This window comes from Protopterus annectens, chromosome 13.part0, assembly GCF_019279795.1.
Source record: "Protopterus annectens isolate FY-2018-M chromosome 13.part0, PAN1.0, whole genome shotgun sequence".
NCBI lineage: Eukaryota > Metazoa > Chordata > Ceratodontiformes > Protopteridae > Protopterus > Protopterus annectens.
The window spans coordinates 488,489,382-488,513,146 of record NC_056747.1 but is presented as its reverse complement, the minus strand read 5'-3'; positions in this window follow the sequence as shown (position 1 = coordinate 488,513,146).

Below are 23,765 nucleotides of genomic sequence, written 5' to 3'. Positions count from 1 at the left end.
ATATCTAAACAATGGAGTCTGTTTAGAACCCAATTTTTCTTTGCTATATGATCCTGATTGTGGTATTCCATAAGTTTCTATTTTTGGCCCTTTACTATTCACTGCTTACATACTCCCCTTAGATTTATTGAGGGAAAGGGGTTTAGTGTACCATAGCTAATATTTCTGCTTTCCTCAGGATGAGAAGGCATGTATTATCCATCTGGATGACAACTTTGTAGCCTTGCATATGTGGCGTACTGAAAAACATTTAAAATTGAAAAAAAAAGACTGGCTGTTCATGCAACTCTGAAAGACCTTTCTGTCCAGTTGACTTTATATGTAGCAGATAGGCTTGAATTTGCCCAGCAGGTGTAAAATGTAGGGATTATTCTTGATTTGCAACTGTCATTTCCAGACCAGGTGTCACCTATAATGAAATTATCTTGTTTCCATTTAAGAAATGTTCCCATGATTAAGCACCCAATACCTCAAGCTGATTTCTTGAATGATGTTTATGCCTTGTTCCCATTTAGACTGGATTAGTGAAATACCCTTAACCTAGGATGGGCTAACTCTGAACTAGACCACCTATAGACAGTGTAGAATTCTGGAGCAGGTCTACTTCCAGGTATCTCACATTACCAATACATTACATCTGTTCTGCATTCACTGACTTACATGGCATTATAGCATTGTCTTTAAAATCCTACAAATAATTTTTTTGTCTATTCATGACTTGGTTCCTACCTACCTGAAGGAACTTAATGTAACTTAATACCCATACAGGTTTTGTATTCAGCCTCTGAGGGGCTGCTTGCGGTTGCATGAGTGAATTTAGATATTTCAGATATGTTTGTTCATGTGATTAGTAATCTTCTCTTTTCTGTGTAGCTTCCTACCTCTGTGGCTCCATGAGTGCCCCACATTAGCTGGCTTCAGGCAAGCATTAAAAATGAAAAGTTTTATACTCACCATAATGATAGATCTGTGTTGTCTGTTTCCGCCCTTCCTGTATGGATTTCACATCTGACTTTAGCCACTTCTAAGGTTCGGATCCAGTACTCAGTCTCCTCTCTTTACCCATAATCTCTGTCTAGAGAACAATAAACCTCAGCTCAAGTTTGCCCATACTAAGAGAAAACAGGAATACAAAACAAAAGAGGTAATAAGAAAAAATATATTTGACATAAACATAATAAGGTAATAGTGAACTCCAAGGAGCCAAGACTTGGTCTGCTAGGATCATCTAGCTGTGACATTGTGAGAAACTATTAGGCAAAATGGATGGGGTATGAAAGGTGGGTAGATGAGGAAGGATGGAAGCAGACAACAGATCTATCATTATGTGAGTACATAACTTTCCTATCTGATTATGTATTTTTCATCCATTCATGTATGGAACAGAGCCCCCAGCTACATCATCACATGGATGGCCTTAAGGAAGGATATTCCATATCATAGCTGAACCAAAAGAGGCTCTTGACCTAGACCGTATTTCCAGTTTGTCATGTGAAATGAAAATATGGTCCTTGGACCAGGTAGCTATAGCACAGATGTCATCAAGTGGTACTCTAGAAAAGAAAACTGTAGACAAAGCTATCAATCTAGTGGAATGAGCTTTTGTAGCAGCTGGCAGTGATACGTCTCTTTCTTGATGGACATAAGGTTTGCCCAGAGACAGCCAACATGAAAGGATGACTTTGGATACTCATTTTCCCAGTCAGGTAGCTGAAAAAAAAATACAAATAATTGATCAGATTTTCTGAAAAGTTTTGTCCAATGTATTTAAACATTTAACTGACAATTAATATCTATACTGTAGTATATGCATTGTATATTCAACCTTGCTAGAAAACAATGGGAAGAATACTGGAAGATTCATGGAGTGGTTGATTCAGATGAGGCAATAAGAAGAGAATCCATACTTGTCCAGGCCAATAAGTGGCTATGAGGATGACTGTGACCTTTGTTATGAATGCTTTCTGCAGAAAATTTGCAATCAGTGGCATAGGAGGAAAGGTATAAAGGAGTCTGGGGGCCAAGCATGTATTAGAGCATCCCTGGGTGGCTCACCCTCTCAGGGAATCTGAGAAATGAACATTTTGCATTTGGTGTTGTGGTGAGAGACAAGGTGATCACAGCAAAGTTGGCCCCAACGGCTGAAAATCCATTCCATTACTACTGGATTGAGGGACCATTCAGTCTGTCCATCATCTTATCAACAGGCGGGTCTATCATCTTATCAACAGGCGTTACTACCCAAGATGTAGATGGGAAAAATCTAAATTCTCAAGGAAGACAAACTCCCTTTCTGTCTTAGAAGTTCAAGTATATCTCCAAAAGTGTTGTCCTGAAGGGGGGACTGCCAGTGGTAGGAGATTCCTTAGAGGAATCCAAGTCCTCCTTTTGCACTTGCTCTTTCTTTGTACCTCTTCTGTGGGTCATTCAGGGGAGGATTTGGAAGCAGATATGACCTTCTTTATGAGAACTGGCACAAGGGTTTGGGAAACTAGCTGTTCCAACTGGGCAAGAAAAGTAGGCTCCAGACCCTTTAAAATCATATGCAGAGGATTGGATCCAATTCTGAGGGGGTTACTCTCCAGGCTGAAACAGCACTCTCTTGAAAGTCTCCAACAGCAAGCTCAAAATGGATCTGGGGAACCTCGCTCTAGGAGCTGAAATCCCAAAAGTGGCTCAATCTTGGATGCCATTTGGCTGGGTTCGAAGGCTAATGCTGAGGCCAAACTATCAAGTACCAAGGGTCCTCAAGGGAGGGATGGATCTGAGATCCTCTGGTCCAATCCTACACTGTCAGAGTCAACTCAGACCATTCAGCTATGAAATTCAGGAAGGTCCAGTGGGGTTGGAGCTGATCTCAAAGAACTCATTGGAGTAGAGGATCTGCCCAGGTGAAAGTAGTATCTGAGGGCTATGATCTGGGTGGCTGATCAGAGAAAAAGTCACTAAGGATTGAAGGGAAGAAGTCATTCCCACAATTCTGACAGTGGTCTGAGTTGGAAGGACCACCAATTGTATCTGGTTCCGAAGAAGTATCATCATCATCTTATCTACTTCAACTTTTGTAAGATCTAGCGGACATAATAAATGAGTTAGAGGACAGTGGTCTGGAACGATAATGTGGTTTGTCCTGCAAAATTGGATATTGAAGCCTAGATATGCTCTAGCCAAAACCTAGGATGTGTATTGGATCTAAGTTTGTAGGATCCAAGAAAACCAACAGATCCGGATGTCTGAGCATTTTAGGTGTTAGAGCTGACAAAGGTGTCTGGTGTGGAACCTCTTTTCAGAATTCTTAGATTTGTCTTTATCTGAACCCTTTTGCTTTTAGACATGCCAGATTGCTTTTTGACAGAAGAGGGATGAGAAGCAGGAGCAGCAGCAGCAACAGTAGACTTCCCTGATCCCAAAGGAGGTTTACCCCCAAATGAAGGTTGAAGGAGCACTTTCAATATTAGCTTATTCCTCCTTCAGAAAGGGCTCATTGGCTGAAATCCTTACAAGTGGAGCAGGTGGTTTCCAAGTGCAGTGGGCCTAAACAGACACCCTTATCATGTGCATCTGAATTTGGAAGCTTGTGGCAGCAAGCTATATATTTTTTAAACTCTGAGGGTTTTTCTGCCATTTCATTTTGTCTAAGAAAGAAAAGCCAAGAATCACAGTAAACAAAGTTTTTTTTTTTTAATTATCTAAAAGTATAAAGTTTTTTTATACAGTACCCTATGACAAGTGTGAAAAAATAAAGAAAAAATAGTTGGAGAGAAAAATTTCCAGCAATAAACAAAGTAATTAAAGTAAGAGAGAAATAAAGACAGAAAAGGAAGAAAAAAACACTTTTCTTTTAATAAAAATACAATAAAGTCTACCTGAGCACTAGCAAATCTATCCAGCACTTAGGGTGGCAAATGATATCTGAGGTAACTCGTTCTATACATGGGGATTATAGGTAAGTGGAGGAGACCGACACTGGATCCAATGCTTAGAAGTGGCCAAAGTCAGATCTAAGATCAGATCCAAAACACACATGTTGAGAAATGAACGGAAAAGACAATGTCAGATCATATTTATTTGAACAGGCTTATAATGGTGAAGGATGATAAGGGATTTGCTTATTGCTCTCAGTCTGTTTTTAAGGTTGTATTTCTGTTTCTGTACAATAATGGTTCTTGGATGTAAAAAACCTTAAGAAATTTGAACTTGAACTCGATTACAATGAAAATGAAAAGTCACGAATATATAAAAAGCAATGCAATTAAATTATAATGAAATGAAATGGGATAAACTTAGGAATACACAAACATGAACACACACAAATGAACCAGTCGACAACAAACACCAAAATCCAATAGGAGGAGAATATTCTGCACTTACACACATACATATGTATTTATTTCATTTTCATCTTATTTGTGTCATCATAAAGGGAAATGTTATTCATTAAATGCAAGTCTGGCATCAACGTTTAGACAATATATATTGAGTATCAGTTTTATTGTTTTTTTATCACATTTTTATAGGTAGCATGTACAGTACATGTTATATGCATGTAGGTTTATTATAGAATGGTTTTCATACATATAAATGTACATATTTTGTGTTGGCTCTTCATGTTTTTAGATGCTTAGGAAGGGTTTTGTATTACTTGAGTAAAAGATTTTATTGGTGTATTATATCATATGACTTCATATTTTTTAAGTATTTAATTGCAGAGTTTTGGTATGAAGGCATTTCTGAAGCAGTCTTTTTGTTAAAGACAAAAGCACTTAACTGCTCATTTGGCCACAAACACACACAAACAACTGTAAGACTACCAGAATTTCACAAAGCACTCCATCTGTGGCCTAACCACTGTTTGATGCAAAGGCATCATCTCCATCAGGTCACATATGTGAAGAAGTGTGAATATTTGCCTCTGTACCTGTCCAGTTTTATCTCAAATACCACATGCTAGTCTTCTACTAATCATTGCCTGTATAAAGATCAAGCTTATATCATACCTCTGAGCTGAGCTTCTGTAGGTTATAGCACACTGTTACCATTAACATTACCGTGAAGCCTCAAAACCATCATTGCACTGACTGGTGCACTAATCTGACAAGTTTTTGCACTGATTAAACAGATCTCTTACAATACACTTTCAGAGGAAGAATTTAAATCAGAATGTTTAGTCAGCCTCAACGTGGAAAGAAATAAAAGGTAATTCTTAAAAATGACTGAACAAACACAAAATAAACTGTGGCCTTTGCCACTCCTTTTTATTTTTAGTAGATCTGACTTGGATCTATTTATTCTGCCTTGCAAGCAAAGTAAACCATGAAACTACTTTTTGACTCAGCCCACTACCAGACCCACACAAACACATTTTCAACTGCCTTATGGAATATTGGCTACCAACTGAATTAGATATGAAATTGTTGGAGGAGAGGTGCTTCAGTGAAAAAAATTGACTTTTGTGGTGATGAGAGGAAAGGTCTGCAAATGCAGTTAAGTCTTGAAGCAGTGCAGTCTTCACAGGAAAGGTATTCAAGAAAGAATCACTTAAGCAGATGTTTTGAATACAATTTATTGCTTTTTAGCATATCAGGAATTAGCTTCAGTGCCAGTGCTCACTAGCAAGTGTTGATATCAATCAGATTTTAAAACTGTCCCTGGGATTCAATAAACTCCCTGTAGACTTCACACAAAGCCTATATGGAGTTTACATTTATGCACAGTCAGCCAATTATATATTTATGCCACACACCTAATTTAAATGTAAACAAGTGCAGTTTTATGGCTGGCAGTCCTGTGGCATATTAATTGGCATCACATTATTGGTGGTAGTCTGGTGGGATATTAACCGGATGTCACACTAATTGGTGGCAGCAGTGGGATTTTTAATTGGATTTCAGTAGCCTGTTGGGTAGTTGTCATTAGGGTGTGCACTCTTGACAGCCACAAGGCAAACATTCAGAACTTCAATCCACCACAATATTATTTTATTTTTTTTTGTAGTTAGATAGTCAAGGATAGCAGGCAAGGATATCAGCAGAAGATTTTAGTAAGCTAACAAAGATCCAGTTCGCTAAGGAGCATGAAGCCAGAGGATTGGTGCACACAAACCTGACCAAGGAAGCAATGATTTCTGCCTTGGTTGTAGCCACAGCTCAGGCCAGTCATTTGAATGATATCTAGTTTGGTGTTGGTGATGTGCAGCTTGGCAAGATGGGAAAGTCCACAGTTTCTTCAGAGGACCTGAGAATCCATCTAGAGTTAAGGAAATTGGAACTGGAGGCTAGGAGTGAATGCAACATCTGGAGGCCAAGAAGAGGCAGCACCAATATGAACTGGAGACCCAAAGTCTGGAGGCTGAGGAGAAACAGTGTCAACATGAACTGGAGGCCAAGCATCTTGAACTGAAATCAGCAGAGAGACTGAGACATTTAGAAGCCAAGGACAATAACAGACAGCAGTGCTGGCATGAAATGAAGCTTCAAAGCCTTCCAGAGGGTCATGGAGGCAATGTGGAAGGGAATAACTGGACCCCAGAAGCTGCAAAGCTCAGTAAAATATTTCATCAGCACAGGAATGGGAATGACTTTGAAATTTTATTCATATTTATGAGACGGTATGTAAACAATATGATGTTGACCGTGAGCTCTGGGTTCAGCTTCTAACTCCCTTACTCCATGCTTAAGCTCTTCAGACTGTAGCAAAGTTAAATGATGTAGATTGTTTGAATTATGTCAAAATGAAATGTTGCTTGCTTGACTGTTTCAAACTTACACCTGTAGCATATATAAAAAATTTCATGAACATAGACGCAAGGCAGCTGTACATGATTATATTGCTGAGTTAAGTACTTCCTTTCACAAATGGGTGACTGGGTGGTCATGCCACCACTTTTGAGGGACTGTCAGACTTTTTGGTGAGGGAACAAGTCCTCAGTACTTTGCTTGATGACAGGAGAGTCTGGCTAGCAGACTATGAGTGTAATTCTGCAGAGGAGTTGGGGAGAAAAGAGCATCTCTTCTTAGCAAGCAGACACTACTGGGGATACCTAGTGCTGTACATGGACATAAGGGAACCCAAGGGAGCAGTCTACACCACTCCAACAGAGTACACTAGTAACATAGGAAACTATTAATCCAAGTGCGCAGTTAGGGATTAGATGATTCAAGTGTAACCAGCGGGGACACATAGCAGCCAAACCTCCATTGTGGCAAGGTGAGAAACAGAAGGTGAAGGACCCAATAAGTGTGGATGACAAACTGCCAGTGGTAAGTTGTTTAGTAACAACTGGGGAGCCAAATTATCATCAAAATGTATATCCTATCTTAGTAGATGGTAAACAGGTAACTGCTAAGAGGGACACAGCTTCTGATATAAACATTGTGAGGCCTGCAGTGGTTAGAGAAGAGCAGTACTTGCTTGGACAGTCCACTCCAGTCAGACCATTGGGAGGGACCCCATTCCAAATACCTTTGGCTAGGGTTCATCTTCACTGGGAAAGTGGAAGAGGAAGTAAAAACTTAGGTGTGTTTGAGGATATTCCTGCACATGTCCATGACTTTGATGATGTAGTACCTTGTGCATATGCAGTGACATGCAGTCAGGCTTCGAGGAAAGGCATGTAAGTCCAGTAGTCTGGAAGAGACCCATAAAAATCTCATACTTGAGGCTGGGACTGGCATGATGGTTATTTCATAGAACAGCTGGGTGGGGCTAAGTATCTGACCACTACTGATTTGACTAAAGGATACTGGCAGGTACCCTTGGCATCTGCTGCTAGTGAAAGGTCAGCTTTTGTAACCACTTACGGATTGTATGAGTTTGCCAGGATGACTTTTGTAATAAAAAATGCCCCAGCAACTTTCCAGAGGCTGGTAGACTGTATCTTGGTAGGAGCAGGGGGATATGCTCTAGCATACTTGGATGACTATTGCTATTTACAACCATTCCTGGCAGGAATATCTCCAGCATGTTAGGGAGGTCTTGGATAGATTAAGTAGGGCAGGATTAACCATTAAACCCATTAAGTTTCAAGTGGATATGGCAGAGGTCACTTAGGAAACAGAATGGGAAATGGTAAAATTAGGCCAGAACCTGTCAAGGTCGAAGCTATTCAAGTGTGGCCAGTTCCTGTTACTAAGAAACAAGTGAGAGCATCTCAAGGGACTGCAGGGTACTATAGGAAATTTGTACCCAATTACAGTACCATAGCGGCACCCTTTACTGATCTAATTAAGAAGAATACACTGGGCATGGTAGTGTGGACCACAGATTGTGAAAAGGCATTCAAAAAACTTTAGAGAGATTTTGGGAAGACCTCCTGTACTTGCCAGCCCTGATTACAATAACAAATTTATTGTACAGGTAGATGCTTCAAATTATGGGGTGGGTGCTGTACTTAGCCAAGTTTCTGCAGATGGAGAAGAGCATGCACTGGTATATCTGAGCTGTAGACTCCAACCTAAAGAAGAGTGTTATGCAGCCATGAAGAAAGAGTGTTTGCCCATAGTGTGGGGCATTGGAAAAGTTACAGCCCTATCTTTAAGGGAAAAAATTCACTGTACTCACAGATTATCAACCCTTAACATGTCTTAATAGGGTCAGTAGGCAAAATGCCAAATTACTGTGGTAAAGTCTAGAATTGCAAGCATATGAAATGACCATACAACATCGCAGTGGGTTTAATAATGCCAAGCTGGATGGATTGTCCAGGAGAGGAGTTGGTTAATATTCCCAGGTAGATCCATTATTCTCAAGCATCGGTTTTCAAGGGTCACTTGAAAATCATGCTCGAGTCATAAGAGGGGGAGCAGTGTGAAGAAAATGAAAACACTATCACATGTGTTAGCATGCCTGGCAGGAAATGTGTGTATATTCTCAGATTAACTTGCATTGTATGCCAGCATGTCTAATTGTAAAATTGTAAATAAGTTTTTAACATGTTGAGTACTTTCCTGTTCATACAAAATGTTTAAAGAATGTCAGTGTTTTGATACATTTCTAATTGGACGTATTTGTGAGGGAGATCCTAAAGTACAAATTGTCTGTGGAGAATCAGCTGATCAGTATGTGATGTCATTAGAATGTTCCTGGTTGCTAAGTGGTTATTTGAACAGATTACTGACAGGAAAAAACTTTTTGAAACAGCTGGTTGTTATTTTTAAAATAACACAGTTGAAACTGTTAAACTGGACTATAAGAATGCCTGCTGAAGTCATTTGAAGGGCAGTTAGTTAAGAGTTGGAGTCAGTTACAGTGCTGTGCAGTGCATATCCAAAAAAGGACTTGCCAGAAACTGTAAGCCTGCCTTTGCCTTGCTGTTATATTTTAGATTAGATCAGGGACAATATTCTCCAGTTAGATTAGGAAAGTTTAGTTATTTTGATAGAGTTTTTGACAAAATGATGGACTTCTAGACACAGTTTAATTTTATATTTCTGGTTACTGATTTCTGGTGTTTATTGAAAATTACTGATTTACATTTTTAATTTTTTTTTTTACTTATTAAATGTTTTCATTACTTTACATTGTGGCTGGACAATCACTGTATTCTTTAAAGATTAGAGAGTGCTTATATCTGTTTGATACTCCCCAGCCCACCATGAATGCCTGGCTGCTTCTGGTCATAGATAGCATTTATTTTGATATTTAATTTTTAATAATTTATTACCCTTTGAAGGTGGTGTAGACCTGTCTGACTGGTGGCAGCATTTACCAATTGTATTGGGAGGGGACACAGCTGGAAATCTGTGTCAGCCTTCCCATAAGTGTTTGGGTGTGTGAGATTTTAATTTATTTTGCGTTTGAGTGAGTCAGAGGTCTTAAACTGGAACACATTTCTCTGAAGTACATAATAAAGGGATTACACTTGGGGTGGGCAGAGGTATATAGTCCAGTCAAAGAAAATAGTGTGTGTTCCTGCTGTGCTCTTAAGGGATATTGTGGAATTTTCCTTTTGTGTGCTCTGGTGTTTTCTGTGATGTTCCCATAATGGTGTTAGTGGTGAAGCTTGAGACTTCTTAATTACTGACCTCGGTTTTATGTGGGGGACATTTCATATTGGTGGCAGTCTGGGGGATATTAATCAGTTGCCACATTATTGGTGGCAGTCTGGTGGGATGTTACAGTGGGCATCAATTTCATGACCTAACACACTTTTGTTTTGGCTTTATACACTGACAAAATACATTTTTAAAGTGTGCTATTCAAACCTATGCATGAGGGACAAGACACTCTCTTCCACAGTGGCAAATTTTCATCTTTACCACAGAAGACTTGCTGCTCAGACAGGTATGTGTGTGTGTGTGTGTGTGTGTGTGTTATTTAAGTGTGAAGGCCATTCAAGTCCAGGTAGCAGAAATATAGTAGACAGTATACTCTCAGTAAACCACAATAAGGGAATCTCATCCCTGATTATATAGTGGAGCTTATGAATTATATGTAAGTGTTCTAAGTGATATTGAGTACAATGAGAAATGGAACAACAGTAAAAATGACTGGAATGTCCTGTATTACAACACAGGACCCTAGACTTACACCTATGGCCACAAGAATGGACTTGCATATTTTTCTGTTGATTCTAGAAACTGGACTGTCAAAATTTTAAAAATATGTTGCACTTCCTGTATTAGAACCCAGGACCATCTGTATTACAGCCAAGCACTTACACCTGCTGCCACAAGAGTAGTTGGCATGATAGTTCCATAATTTCCTAGTTATCCTTAAGTTCTATGTGTTAACCGTTATGCAATGCTGCTTAGAGTGTTTGCACGGTGCCCAAGAGAATTAATTGAATTTATCCATTTTTAATTAATTTGTCTTGTCTGCAGATGTTCGATGGCTGCAAGTGTTGGGGAACCTTGCTAACCACCACACAATGTCATTTAGCAACACTGCATGCTGGAAAGCAAAAGTTGCATTAATGTATCCTTTTTGACTTTTGCAGACACCCTGTTTGCAGGTGTTCTCTTCACTTCCTGTGTGAGCTACTAGTCTGGGTTTGTGCACTGCTAAGCATAGGGAAACAAGACAATATCAAAGCTAAACCCAACATTCATTGTTTCTCCATTTCCCTTGTTTGGGCTAAGTGGCGCACCATGCAAACATTGCAAATTAAAAAAAAAAAGAGAGAGAGGAAACTATTTGAAATGAAGGAAAGCAATCTGTGAAATAAATACAATATGTTTGTTGGTATACATGAGATATTCTTACACAGGTCTGGACTTGAACTCGACTCCAATGAACCTTCATCACAGTATGGTTGTTTTATCCTTCTTTGCCATATCAACAGCTTTGTAGCAGGGAAATTAAATAATTTTGCATACAACCAAATGCAACACCATCCACAGCACTAACAAGCCACATGACAGTTATTTGTACATGTATTAATTTCAGATGTAGTGCAGTGAGCGATCACACAGCCATTTATGACTATTTATTTATGTATTTATTTACTTATTTGACATTTGTTAACCAGGATAGTCTGACTGACCTATTGCCCTTTTTCAGTGAAGGCCTAATGAGAAAAGCACAAATAAAAATTAGAGTAACATACAATATCAGTTATTTCAGTACAAGTAAGAGGAAAAACACATCTGAAAGAGATAATACAATGTAGTAAAAATGTAACAGCAGAGTTAGATTATCTTTAGTGGAACACAGTTCATACAGTTTGTCTTTCATTTCAGCTGGTGTACTTCTATGGAAAAAAACATGCATATTGCAGTAGAATACGGGCAGCAGGATTCTAGGTTTAAGAAGTGAAAAGAGCATGGACAGTAGTTAGAGACTGTCGTGCCTTAATAAGAGGTTACTTTCTATATGAATAGGTGAGGAGTTAGAGACTGTCATGTCTTAATAAGAAGTTATTTTCTTTATGAGTAGTTGGGAAGAGAGAGGAAATGTGCACAGTAAAGGTGTAGAAAGGATTTGGTTCAGGTGGGGTAATTACAGTGACAGATCCAAGTGCTGCTTAAATAGTTTTTGAGTGCTTTCTTGAATTCATGGACCTGGGTAATATTTCTGAGTGTCATGGGGAGTTTGTTCCATGAAAGGGCAGGATAGTAGCTGTAGAGATGGATTTTCTGGGTTTGTAAATCTGTAAGAGACGTTGGTCTGAGCTCCTAAGGGATTTGGGGACGTGTAAAGGGAGACAAGTGAAGAGATGTCAGGGCAAGAGAAGAGTTTGTGCAGGACAGAGTGGATGCTGAGTAGTTGAGAAAGCAGAAATTGTTGGGGGAGCTCAAGCCAACTGAGATTTCTAAGAGCATGACAATGGTGAGATTTAGAAGACAGAATGGCAGCAAATCTAGAAACCATGTTGTAGGTGGTTTCAAGTTTGAAGAGGAGTGAGGACTTTAAGTTAGGTAAGATTTGTAAGCTGTAGAATACATTGAGGGAGGAGGCATGCATGGGCAAGTAGGATCCTAAGGGACCTTTTGTTTCTATACACTAGACTTAGCTTTTGGTGGATTTTCTTGCTACAGTGTAGCATATGGAGGTCAAATTTAAGTTGGCAATCTATGGTAGCCACTAGAAGCTTAGGGAGGGCATCTGCCATTATACTAGTATTGTTAAGGGAAGAAATGGTAAAAGTGGATTTGAGCTGGGAGAGGGATTTAGGGAGGAAGAGTAGGAGTTTTGTCTTTTTTGGGGTTCAGTATGAGTTGATTGTTTACAAGCCATTTTTTAGTAAGGTTGAAAAAATTTTGTGTAAGGGAAAGCAGGTCAGAGGGGTTTTCAGCCACATAGATGAATGTGGAGTCATCAGCATACATTATGAGGGACAAATAGGGTCAGGATGTGTAAAATTGGTTTGTGAAGATGTTGAAAAGAAGAGGATCTAGAATTGAGCCTTCTGATACACCTGCTTTGATGGGGAGGAAAGGAGAGGGAGCAGAGAGCCATTTTATGGATTTTGGCCTGCTGGAGAGGTAGTTGTGAAATTGAGAGAAGCTGGCTGAGGAAAAATTAAGGTGAGAATGTTTGGACTGGAAGACAGGATGCGAGACAGTGTCCAAAGCTTTGGAGAGGTCAAGAAAGTACAAACAACAAACAAATCCACAATTCCACACAAACGCAAGTGCAAACTTATTTTACTGGATAAAATATCAAAACAAAGCTTTCGGATTAAATAATCCTTCATCAGTGTTAAAATGTGAAAACGTAATGCTCAATAAATACACATCTAGAATAATCACATGACTCCGCCATCCTATCACAAGTAAATACTCAACAACAAAATTGAAATATCCTTCGTTAAGGCATATAAAAAATAAATAATAATAATGTAAAGCTATTACTATAAAATACACTATATTATATGTATGCAACACATTCATAACTAAATGTCAATATATATTGCTAAAACATGTGCAGTATATTATACAACATTTCTCTATCTTAATTTTGAAACTGGTTTGATGGTAACATGTTTATTTATACCTGGGGGGACATCTGCCTGTAGTCGTACGATCCATTCATATTCCTTCCCATCAAGTCTATTATTAATATCACCACGCCGTATATTAGGTTTTAAAAATTCTATAATTCTAAAAATAAAGTCATAACCAGTCCCCTGTTCTTGAATATGTTTCGCTAGTGAGTGACTGTCAATCCCTCTATGTATGTCAGATTTATGTTCCAGGATTCTATCCCATAGTCTTCTGGGACATTTTCCTACATAAAAAGCCAAACAGGCTGTGCAGGTTGCTAAATATACCACTAAAGTAGTATTACAAGTGGCCATGCAGGTAAAGGAATAATTTCTTTTAGTAATTGGATATATAAAATCCGTCAATTGAAAGATATTCACACAACATGAACAATTATGACATCCGTAAAAAACCAAAAAAGCAGAAACTACGAACCAAAAAAGTCACAAAATATCCAGAATAGACGAAAGTGTCTCCAAAGTTGTAATACACTCGATTTAATGTTCGACAAAGTAAACAGCCACAAACAAAGCAGTTAAAACCACATTAACGCTCTTAACATGGAATTGCGTTTTCGTCCTTCACAGGTCAGGACTTCATCAGATAATCATTATAATATTTAATTGATACTTAAATACAACTCTTTATTCAAAATCTACCAATTAATTTAAAATGCATTAGTGGACCTCGAATCAAATGTTTGCCCTTCATGAATATTTAATTAAGCTTCCTTTGGGTCCATTATAATAACAGAGTTCATTTCATACTTATTGTTTTACTCAATTCATACTGCATTTCTTATAAATATTATTTATGTTTTAAAAATTATTTTAAAAACATTTGATTCGAGGTCCACTAATGCATTTTAAATTAATTGGTAGATTTTGAATAAAGAGTTGTATTTAAGTATCAATTAAATATTATAATGATTATCTGATGAAGTCCTGACCTGTGAAGGACGAAAACGCAATTCCATGTTAAGAGCGTTAATATGGTTTTAACTGCTTTGTTTGTGGCTGTTTACTTTGTCGAACATTAAAACAATTATGACATGGTATTGTGCCTTTCGTCTTGAATTCAATGCTTTTTGATCAATTAAAAAGAGAATCCTCATAACATAAACATTGTTTTAGATTTTCTGAATTCTTATAACTAAACATAGGTTTATCAGTTAACCATTTTCTATGACCTGGGATAGACCTAAGTACATCCCAGTTCTCTCAAATATTACTTTCTATACCCCCTGTTGTCCTGCTATATGTCATAGCATATCTTAAAGGTTGAGCCTTATGTGATGCATTGTTAGTATCGATCCTAATCGCAGAATCTGAAAAATATGGTTTAGCAGCAGTTTCTCTTAACAATATAATATCCTGCTTAGTGCCATTTAATTAATATCATATCCTCGATCTTTAAAATCATTTGTCATTTCTTCTGTTTGTTCAATACATTTACCCATTCTTGTATTCAATCTACTAACCCTCATGTATTGGCTCTTAGTCACACTCTTAAATATATGTCTAGCATGCATGCTGTTCCTATGCAAATATTTATTGGTGTCTATTTCTTTCTTATATATACTTGTATCTAATTCACCTCCAGCTAACGTGAACACATCCCATTTTACCAAGTTGCTTGTCTTTGGTCTTTACAGAGGTCAAGAAAGTGACAGGACACTAGTTTATTATTCTCTCTGGCTAGGGAGATGGCGTGATTAAAGGAGCTAGGAGGTGATGTGGTGGGAAGAAGGCATGTTGGGTTGAGGTGAGCAGATTTTCTTGTGTGAGGTAGGCCATAATTTGTTTTTAAACACATTTTTCTAGAATTTTAGAGAGTAGAGAGAGTATAGCAATAGGTTGAAAATTAGACAGCTCTGCAGTGCTTCCTCCTTTATGGATGGGTATGGTATAGAATCGTTTTCAGAGAGTAGGGACTGTGAATTCACTTATAGAGTGGTTTATGAGGATTGAAACAGGATATGCTATTGTGCTGGCAGCAGCGTTAAGGAAAAGAGAAAACAAGTTATCAAAAGATGGGGAGCAAGGTTTAAGCTTGAAGAGAAGATTTTTAATGTAGCTGGTAGGAATTGGTTTAAGAGAGAAGGGGCTGTTATGAGGTGGGGGGTGGGAAAAGGAGAGGGATCAGCAGGGTAAGAAGTCTGCATAACTTTGCTGATAGTATCAATGAAGTAAGAGTTACAAGGGATGCTGTTTCAAGGGGTGTGCTATTTGGCCTGGAGTTGGGAGTTGAAGAATTTCCTGGGTGGAGGGTATGACTGTTAGTGTTCCAGATCTTTCTGAGATTTCTGGGTTCTAAGATTTGGGGTTTATGGTAGAAGTTTTTTTTATCAGTGTTTACTAGTTTTTGGACAGGTTGCGGAGTTCCCTATGTTTTTGGTAGTGGGTGGGAGATTTGGTCTTAGTCCACAGTTTCCAGGCAGAGTCTCTGTTGTGCATGAGAGTGAGAGTAGAGTTAGTGAGTCAAGGGGAACATCAAGATTTGACTCTAATTCTCTTTCCTCTCCCAGAACTATTAAATGTGTTAAGAAAAACTGAGTTGAATTGTAGAACTGCTTCAAGAGGAAGGACAGATAAGAAGGATCAGTCAATTAAGGAGAAGGAATTGTTAAATGAGTCAGGGTTGAAGTTTGTTAGCCTATGGCATTCTTTAAATTTGTGTGGTCTAAAAATGTGGGTGGAGTATATTTGGACACTTATTGGCTTGTGGTCGCTAATGGAGTCTGGTAGTGTTTCTGGAAGGTGGTAGAGGTTTGGATCAGAAATAAGAATCCAGTCTAGTATAGAACTAGAGTTGGTGGGTTTATGGTGACAGGTGGCAGAAAAGATCAGTTGAGTGTAGCTGTGAAGGTTTATGCTGGTAGTTCAGGAGTTAGAGGTGATGCTTAGCCAAACGATGTTGACATCGCCAAGTATTATGGTTTCATTATGTATGTTGTAAGACATCCAGTAGAGGATCTGTTCTAATAGGGGTATGTTCTCTCCAGGGGGCATGTAAATGGTGGCTATAGTTAAAGTTTTAGCGTCATTAAGTTTGCAATTGGCAATATTGAATTTGGCAGTTTTGCTTGCACAAATGTAGCTATGTCTGATCTCTCTGTGTTTGTAGCTCATTCTTGCCTTATCTAAGCAGTAATCTAAGACATGCAATTTGCAAGACATTCCATATCATTGTCCTTAAAATGTGTGGGGATATTAAATGACAATAATATACAGTTATCAACAAATTAAGTGGAGGTTGGATGTTAATGAACAGAAACTGTGAATTGTATGCTGATTGCGTACATTTTAAATCTTGATAGAATGACTTCTACACTTTGTAAGTCTAACCTGGCTGACACAGCCACTGGAGGTAGGCCAGACTGCATTGCTGTTGTATTTTTCTTCTCCCTACCAGTAATCATTCCCAGTTGCAATCCATTAGCAATAAACACTGAGGAAGTGGCAGCACTATGTTTACATCTGAAACATGGAACCGAGTATTTAGAACTTAACAATTCTAATGAGTTCACACCTGATTTGCACTTTCACCATGATCACAGTATAGAATCTACACCATAAAAAAGGCAAGCATGTAACTAGGGAATCTGAAGGTGAGGAGACTTGTTTATGTGGAGAACTCAGAAGAGGTTATTACTTCAGGATATATTTGCACAAAGGACTATTGACTTTGAGATGGTATGCTTGCATTTTTCAGCTATATACTGCATATGCTGAAATGTCATTAAGAAAAATCTGGTGTGTGTGTGTGTGTAGCTTTATAGCTGCATTAGCAAATGCTACTTTTATCTGTATGCATTACTAATGGCATCATGTTTGTCAGGGCATTTTACTTTCTCAGATACACAGCCTTATTAACTGTCATCACAAGTGCTAATGTTACAACTGTCTTTCTTGTGCACATTTCTATGGTTATTTCTGTGAAATGGTAAATGTCCTATATTGTCAATGACACAGGGGTGTTTATCCTTTTAGGATGCAAAATACACCTCTAGGGGAGTGCTGGCCACAGGCAGACATGACTGGCAATAGCTTAAAATGGAATGTTCTGTGTTAAATTTATAGACAGGTTTCAGGGGCAGTTCATTTGATAGCAATTTTATCTTTTCACTGCTTTTTTTATCAAAATGTGTCATTTGCCTGTTCTTTTGGGGGTTGTGGAACAAAGTTGCATTTCTGTTTTGGCACAAACAAGGATATGTTGCTATTATTACTCTCCTTGTTTTTCATCCAGCATTGCTCTGTGTATGAATGTAATATGTTACAACCACACAATTCCTGTTTCTGTATATTTCAATATCGTGACTGTTTTATGTTTCTGATGTGGGTGATAGTGAAATGCTACCTTTTATGTTTTATCTGGAAATGTTACTTTCTTAGTTATGTGATAATTATGTATATATGTGTATTATCCTTCTGTCGTGTTTTAGGTCATTTAGGACTATGGCACCAAAGTGTCTCACTCCCAGAGCCCCCCTTCAGTGACCCTGAGAATCAGATCACTGGTGAATCTTTTAGGTGACACGGTGCCTTTCTGCTTGAGAGAGGACATGGATATATCTCAGGCAGAATGCAAGTTTGGCAGCAGATATTTGATGATGTGAATGTAGTAGGTAGCCACAAAAGGACATATGATCAGGTGTGCTATAGGGTCACTGCCATGATCTCATCTGCATGGAGGAGAGCAGCTGCAGTGGCTTGTGATTGGATGGGTACTGGGGGGGCTGTTACAAAGCCACTATTAACAGCAAATTAAGAGTTCCTGCCCCCTGTCATGGATCCAGACAGCTTATCCTTGATATTGGTGCAACTGTTTCAGGGACAAATATGTACCTGCAGAAGCTTCCAAGAAGGCTGATTTATCTCAATTGTTAAATGCTCTTGTAGAGTAAAATATTGACAGCAATACATTAGTTCTGTTTAACAATAAATTAGTTTGTGGGGGGGGTGGCATGCAGATTGCTACAGTTAACAACACGTTCTGATTGATTATACATGGGCTTAGGACTTGGCATTCAAGTTCTTGTTGAAATTATAGTTAATGGACATATAAAGGGCAAAAGGTTTTAACCCCTGTGTTACTGTTAATTGTGATGATGTTATCCTTAACTTTTGCTTAACTTCTTTCAGGACTATTGTCCATGGAAAGCATAGCATCAACTGGACGTATCTTCTTTGCCAACGTTGATGAGCAGTTTAAAGAAGTATACAATTTTATCATTATGTGTGATATGGGTGTCAGGACTGTTGTATGTATTGCTTTACTGTCTGTAGTAGTGGCACCACTGTTACTTTATTAGCATACATTTGACATAGTAGTATAGCTATTCATTTTTTCTGTTTGTGTTATCGGCAAACACTGATGATGATGGTAGCCAAACAGAGGCACAGTCGGGGGAGGACAGTGTAGAGTTGAATCTGACACTGAGGTTGACATTCAGCCATCCCCTTTAATTCCATCAGACACAGCCAGTAGGCCCACATCAACCCATTCCAGTGAGCCCTCAGATATTGGACAGGTGGAGGGTGAGACACTAGATCAGGGAAGTGTGGCTACAGTGTCTGTTGACTCTGCCTATACCAAAGGTTAGGCAAGGTGTCATGCAGTAGGGTTGTTAGGGGTGTTTGGAGGAGGCCTGCTCTCCATCTTCCACCTGATCCAGGTGTGTCTTTCCCATGCCACTCGATGTATATTTAGGGCCATCATGGAGGCACATTCTCATAGGTCCACCAGAGAGATGCTTAGGGTTGTAGATGTGACAAAGGCTGACCTGCATTGTGTAACTGTCTTCACTGTGTTGCCAATTCAATGGATCAGATTAATGAACATTGGAATGGGTGGTGTCTATGATGGAATGTCTGCTGGGAGGGGGATGGTATCCTCATGGGCATAGATTAGCCACATCTGATGTTAGCCAACATGGCCATACCTGATCACACTCCCATAATGCCACTACTTCCAATGCAGCATCAGTGAATGAGGTGTACACACCCAGATATGGCAGGCCATGGGGTCATGGTCCTTGGCATCATTATGACAGAGCTCCTCCAGCAGACATCAGTCACATACAGGTAGCAGCACTGCATCTGACTGTGAGTGTGGATGTGCCAGTTCAACTCCTAGCAGGGCCAGTTCTCATGGTTGTGTAAGATAAGGATGAAATGTCACCTCTACTATGCATGGCTCACACCTGCCTTACATACCAAGATGTAGAGCTAGCACAGAGCTTGACTGTGTTCATGCATTCACAAAGCAGTTTCACCTGGAGGATCCATACAGACACACACACAACAGTTACATGGTTCAGGCATGAAGCTTAAAACTCATTTTGTCTCACTGACCATTTGTTACTTTATCCAAATGTCTGCCCACTTCTCTTTCTTACTCACACATACTCACCAAACTTTTGTGTCAGTCTAGGCTTCCTACCCCCCCCCCCAACACCCCGTGCAAATGATAACTGTGCCATATCCTTGTTTTCTATATTCTGGGTTCAGGGATACATAACACGTGTGTCTGATGCTGAGTGTGCATAGCTGACTTAGTCCTTAGTATATGTGCATTTGTGTCGTTTTGCTAATTGTTTCTTTGACATATTTTGGTCTTAGAAAGTTAGACAGTTGATACAATAATTTTTTCATCAGTATTGTTAATGGTCTTGTGAGGGTTGTGAAGTGTGAAACTGAAATGTGTCTCATTACTTTCTAACTTCTCTCTTTAATGGTTTTCCAGTACAAAAATATGATGCTAAACTGGGGACATTTGGTGACCATCAGTACTTTTGAGAGGTATCACTGTGTGAATCTTTGACGCCTGAAGCCTACTACTTGATACAGGACACATATAGTCACATAAGTCACTGCTGTCACATGTTAAAGTCATTTCTGTACAACTCACCCACCTTTTACTTGATTACATTATCAAGTAACAACATGTAAGGATATGCCCATTCATTCATATTGTTACACGATGCACCCCAGGTTCCATACTTACCTTATAAATCCAGCAGTTGCAACAGTTTAAGTTCAGAGTTTACTCTGTCTGATGCTAGCAGTACACTGCCATTATATGGGTAAATAAATGTTGTGGGTGTTATCTGGCATCAATTTTAATATATATATGTAAGTAGGAGAAAGGTTTTAGCCCCTTAGGTGGTGGTGAGTGTGCTATGCATTTGCCTCTTAGCCAGTGCTAGGGCATATTGAGCATGCCTACATCTGCCTAAACCCACAGCAGCTGATGGCTCCTCCTCTGGTGGGATGTGTGTCCATTCCCCTTGTTAATCCTGCTGAAGCTGCTTCCTCAGGATGATGTTGTGTAGCACGGCACATACGGTAAAAATTTCAATACATGTATATGGATTATACTGCAAGGCTACCCCAGATTTATCTAGGCATTGGAACCATGATTCAGCAGCCCAAACACATGCTCTATGATATTTCTGGTTTAAGGGTGTGGGTCATTATGGCATTCTTCAATGGATGTTTGTGCCTTTCTGATGGGTGTCACGGTTCTAGTGCATAAATTGCATCCCCAGTAAATGACCCTGAGGGATATCCCCCCAGTGAACATCTGATACAGTTGGGAGGTGTGCCAGATATATAATTCATGGGAACTGCCTGGATTGCCAGAACACACATTTAGGAGGATTCCCCTGGCATTACACATGACTTGGCAGTTAACAGAGTGGAAGCCCTTTCTATTTATGTAGAGCCTCAGGTGGTGTCTTAATTTCTAAATGTGTGCAATCTGTGGCACCCAGTACTTCAGGGTAGTGTGCTACAGGGTAGAACTCCATCATATTTGTGGCCCTGTCTATAAGAGTACAGGGAAAATATGTGGTCACTGGCATGTTGGAGCATACCATTCAGGAAATGATGGACCATCCTGGATGCTGTTGCCTGTAGCACCTCCCTGTACATCACCTGTTGGAATCAAAGGTTCCTGTAGCTAAAATTCTAAGCGCTACATATACCTTTGTCTCCACTGGCACAGGTTCCCCTTGGTTTGCCCTGAGGGTGAGTTGAGGATGAAAGAGGTTGCAGAGTTCCTGTACTGTGTCTCTATCTACCCTGAACAGCTCTATAACTGCCATATCATGCAGATTGTGATATGTTAACTGGGGTCTGAAAACTCTTCTTCTTCTTAGCTGTGGTCTATTAGCAGCAGCAATAGCATAGACATAAGCCTGTTGCATAGACACATGAATTAAAGCAACAGCAGCCCCTAACATTCTTTCTGTGCAGACTTCTTTCCATGCCTGTATTCCAATAGGTTTTGGAAACCACAGGAGAAACAAGCACAGAGTCTACATGGTTGCTTTATAACTTGTTGAATAGATCCTCCATCTTGGATTGATTGATGATCATACAATTCAGCTTCTTATGCTGTAATTAGCATGCTCCAGTGTTCACCATGTTTGCACAGCTCTACATGTCACATAGAGCTGTTTACTGAATCCAAAACAGCGTGCTGCCATGTTTACATTGTAGCACGACATGTACATGGTGTAAATGGACCATGTAGGGTTTACTGAATATGGCCATTCGTCAGTAGTTTAATTTTTACTAACACGTCCAAAAGGCCATGTCTAGACAGCAATCACAAAAAAGTGAGTGACCACAAGACATTGCATTAGCAAAGGTTGATTTTGTTACACACACACTCCCCTCCCCCCACATCTCCAGTCAAATAGATTTGAAGCATATAGATAAACAACTTGCTTGAAAAAATATTGTAAATGTACAATACCACTGCAGTACAAACCATGGTAAGAGGAACAGGAAGAAGCAATGGAAGAGAACTGAGACTAACTATATCTCAGAAACGTGAAGAGTGTTAGCAAATACAATGGAGTTAACAAAGAAGAGAACAAGTGGTGACCCCCCCCCCTTCTTCTGTTACAGGCTGTGGCAGAATTTTAATCAAAAATGAGATAACAGAATAGGTTCTGAAGCACAGACAATAAGGTCCTGACTATGACCCACAAAATCTGGGACTGATTAGTAACACAGACATCAAAGGAGATAAGGAGTAGAGGTGGGGGTTATAGGACATTGCCAGCTCACCCATCTCAGAAGAAAGGGGGCAGATTAACTCCACTGTTGCATTGACCTCTAGTAAAACCAGTGGTGAGATACAGCAACAGGATGGTTGAAGCCATCTGCATGGACAAAATAAGGAGTGAGGAGTTCTGATGCTGGAGGTCAGCACATGTATGGAAACAAGCATGCATCACAGTGCAGTACAACAGCATGCATCACAGTGCAGTACAATGACATGCAACACAATGTAGTACATGTGTCACAATACAATGGCATGTGTCTCGGTGCAGTACAACAGCATGCATCACAGTGCAGTGCAATGACATGCAACACAATGTAGTACATGTGTCACAATACAATGGTATGTGTCTCAGTGCAGTACAACAGCATGCATCACTGTGCAGTAAAATGTCATGTGTCACATTGCAATACAATGGGATGTATCACAGTACAGTAGCATGTCACAGTGCAGTACAATGTGCCCAGTCTTTTTGCTTGCTTCCCTGATCACCATGGAGTACCATTAGGGCAATAAAGAAAATCCTTCTGCTACCTCCAATGTACAGATATTGATAGCAGGGAGGCATCAGTCAGTCATTTAATGCAGGCAACCCCAATATAGGATTATTATGAGATTAGGGGAACATCTCTATTTTCTAGTATGTGTGAGGTACGTGAAGGCTTTAATACCGGTCTCTGTATTTGTGTGCTTAGAACTTTCCTTCTACTTTCTTGCTAAAGTTGTTGGCTGTGATATCGGGCCTGCCTTTTTGACTGGTTGGCAGAGGAGATGATTGGCACACAGTTATAAGGAGAAAAAAGCATATAAAATGAGATCATAGTGGAGGATTTTGAAATGTTATGAGAAATTGAGAGGGCTGTTCTGGTGGTACACTCAATCAGAAGCTTAAGGAAATGGGTGAAAGATCATAAAAACGAAATGGAAAAGAGGGCAGAGGCAGAAGTAGTAAATGCAATGATTTAGACTCTCATATGGTCTGTAAAGGTATATGGAATTTACATTTAACTACTGGTAATGCTGCAGTTGCTGTTAATAATAATAATAATAATAATAATAATGCATGTGCCTATTAGCAGCAACAGATAAAAAAGAGGAGTGCAATGTTAGTGTTATGTGAACAAGAGTTTTTTTCTACAGATCTACAGTAGTGAGTGGGAAACTTTTGGTGTGCCTAGAGATAGGAAGTAAGGAATAACATGGTTCCAGATATGTGGTGGTTTATAATACAAAGCAAAGGGATAGGTCAAGATACCAAAA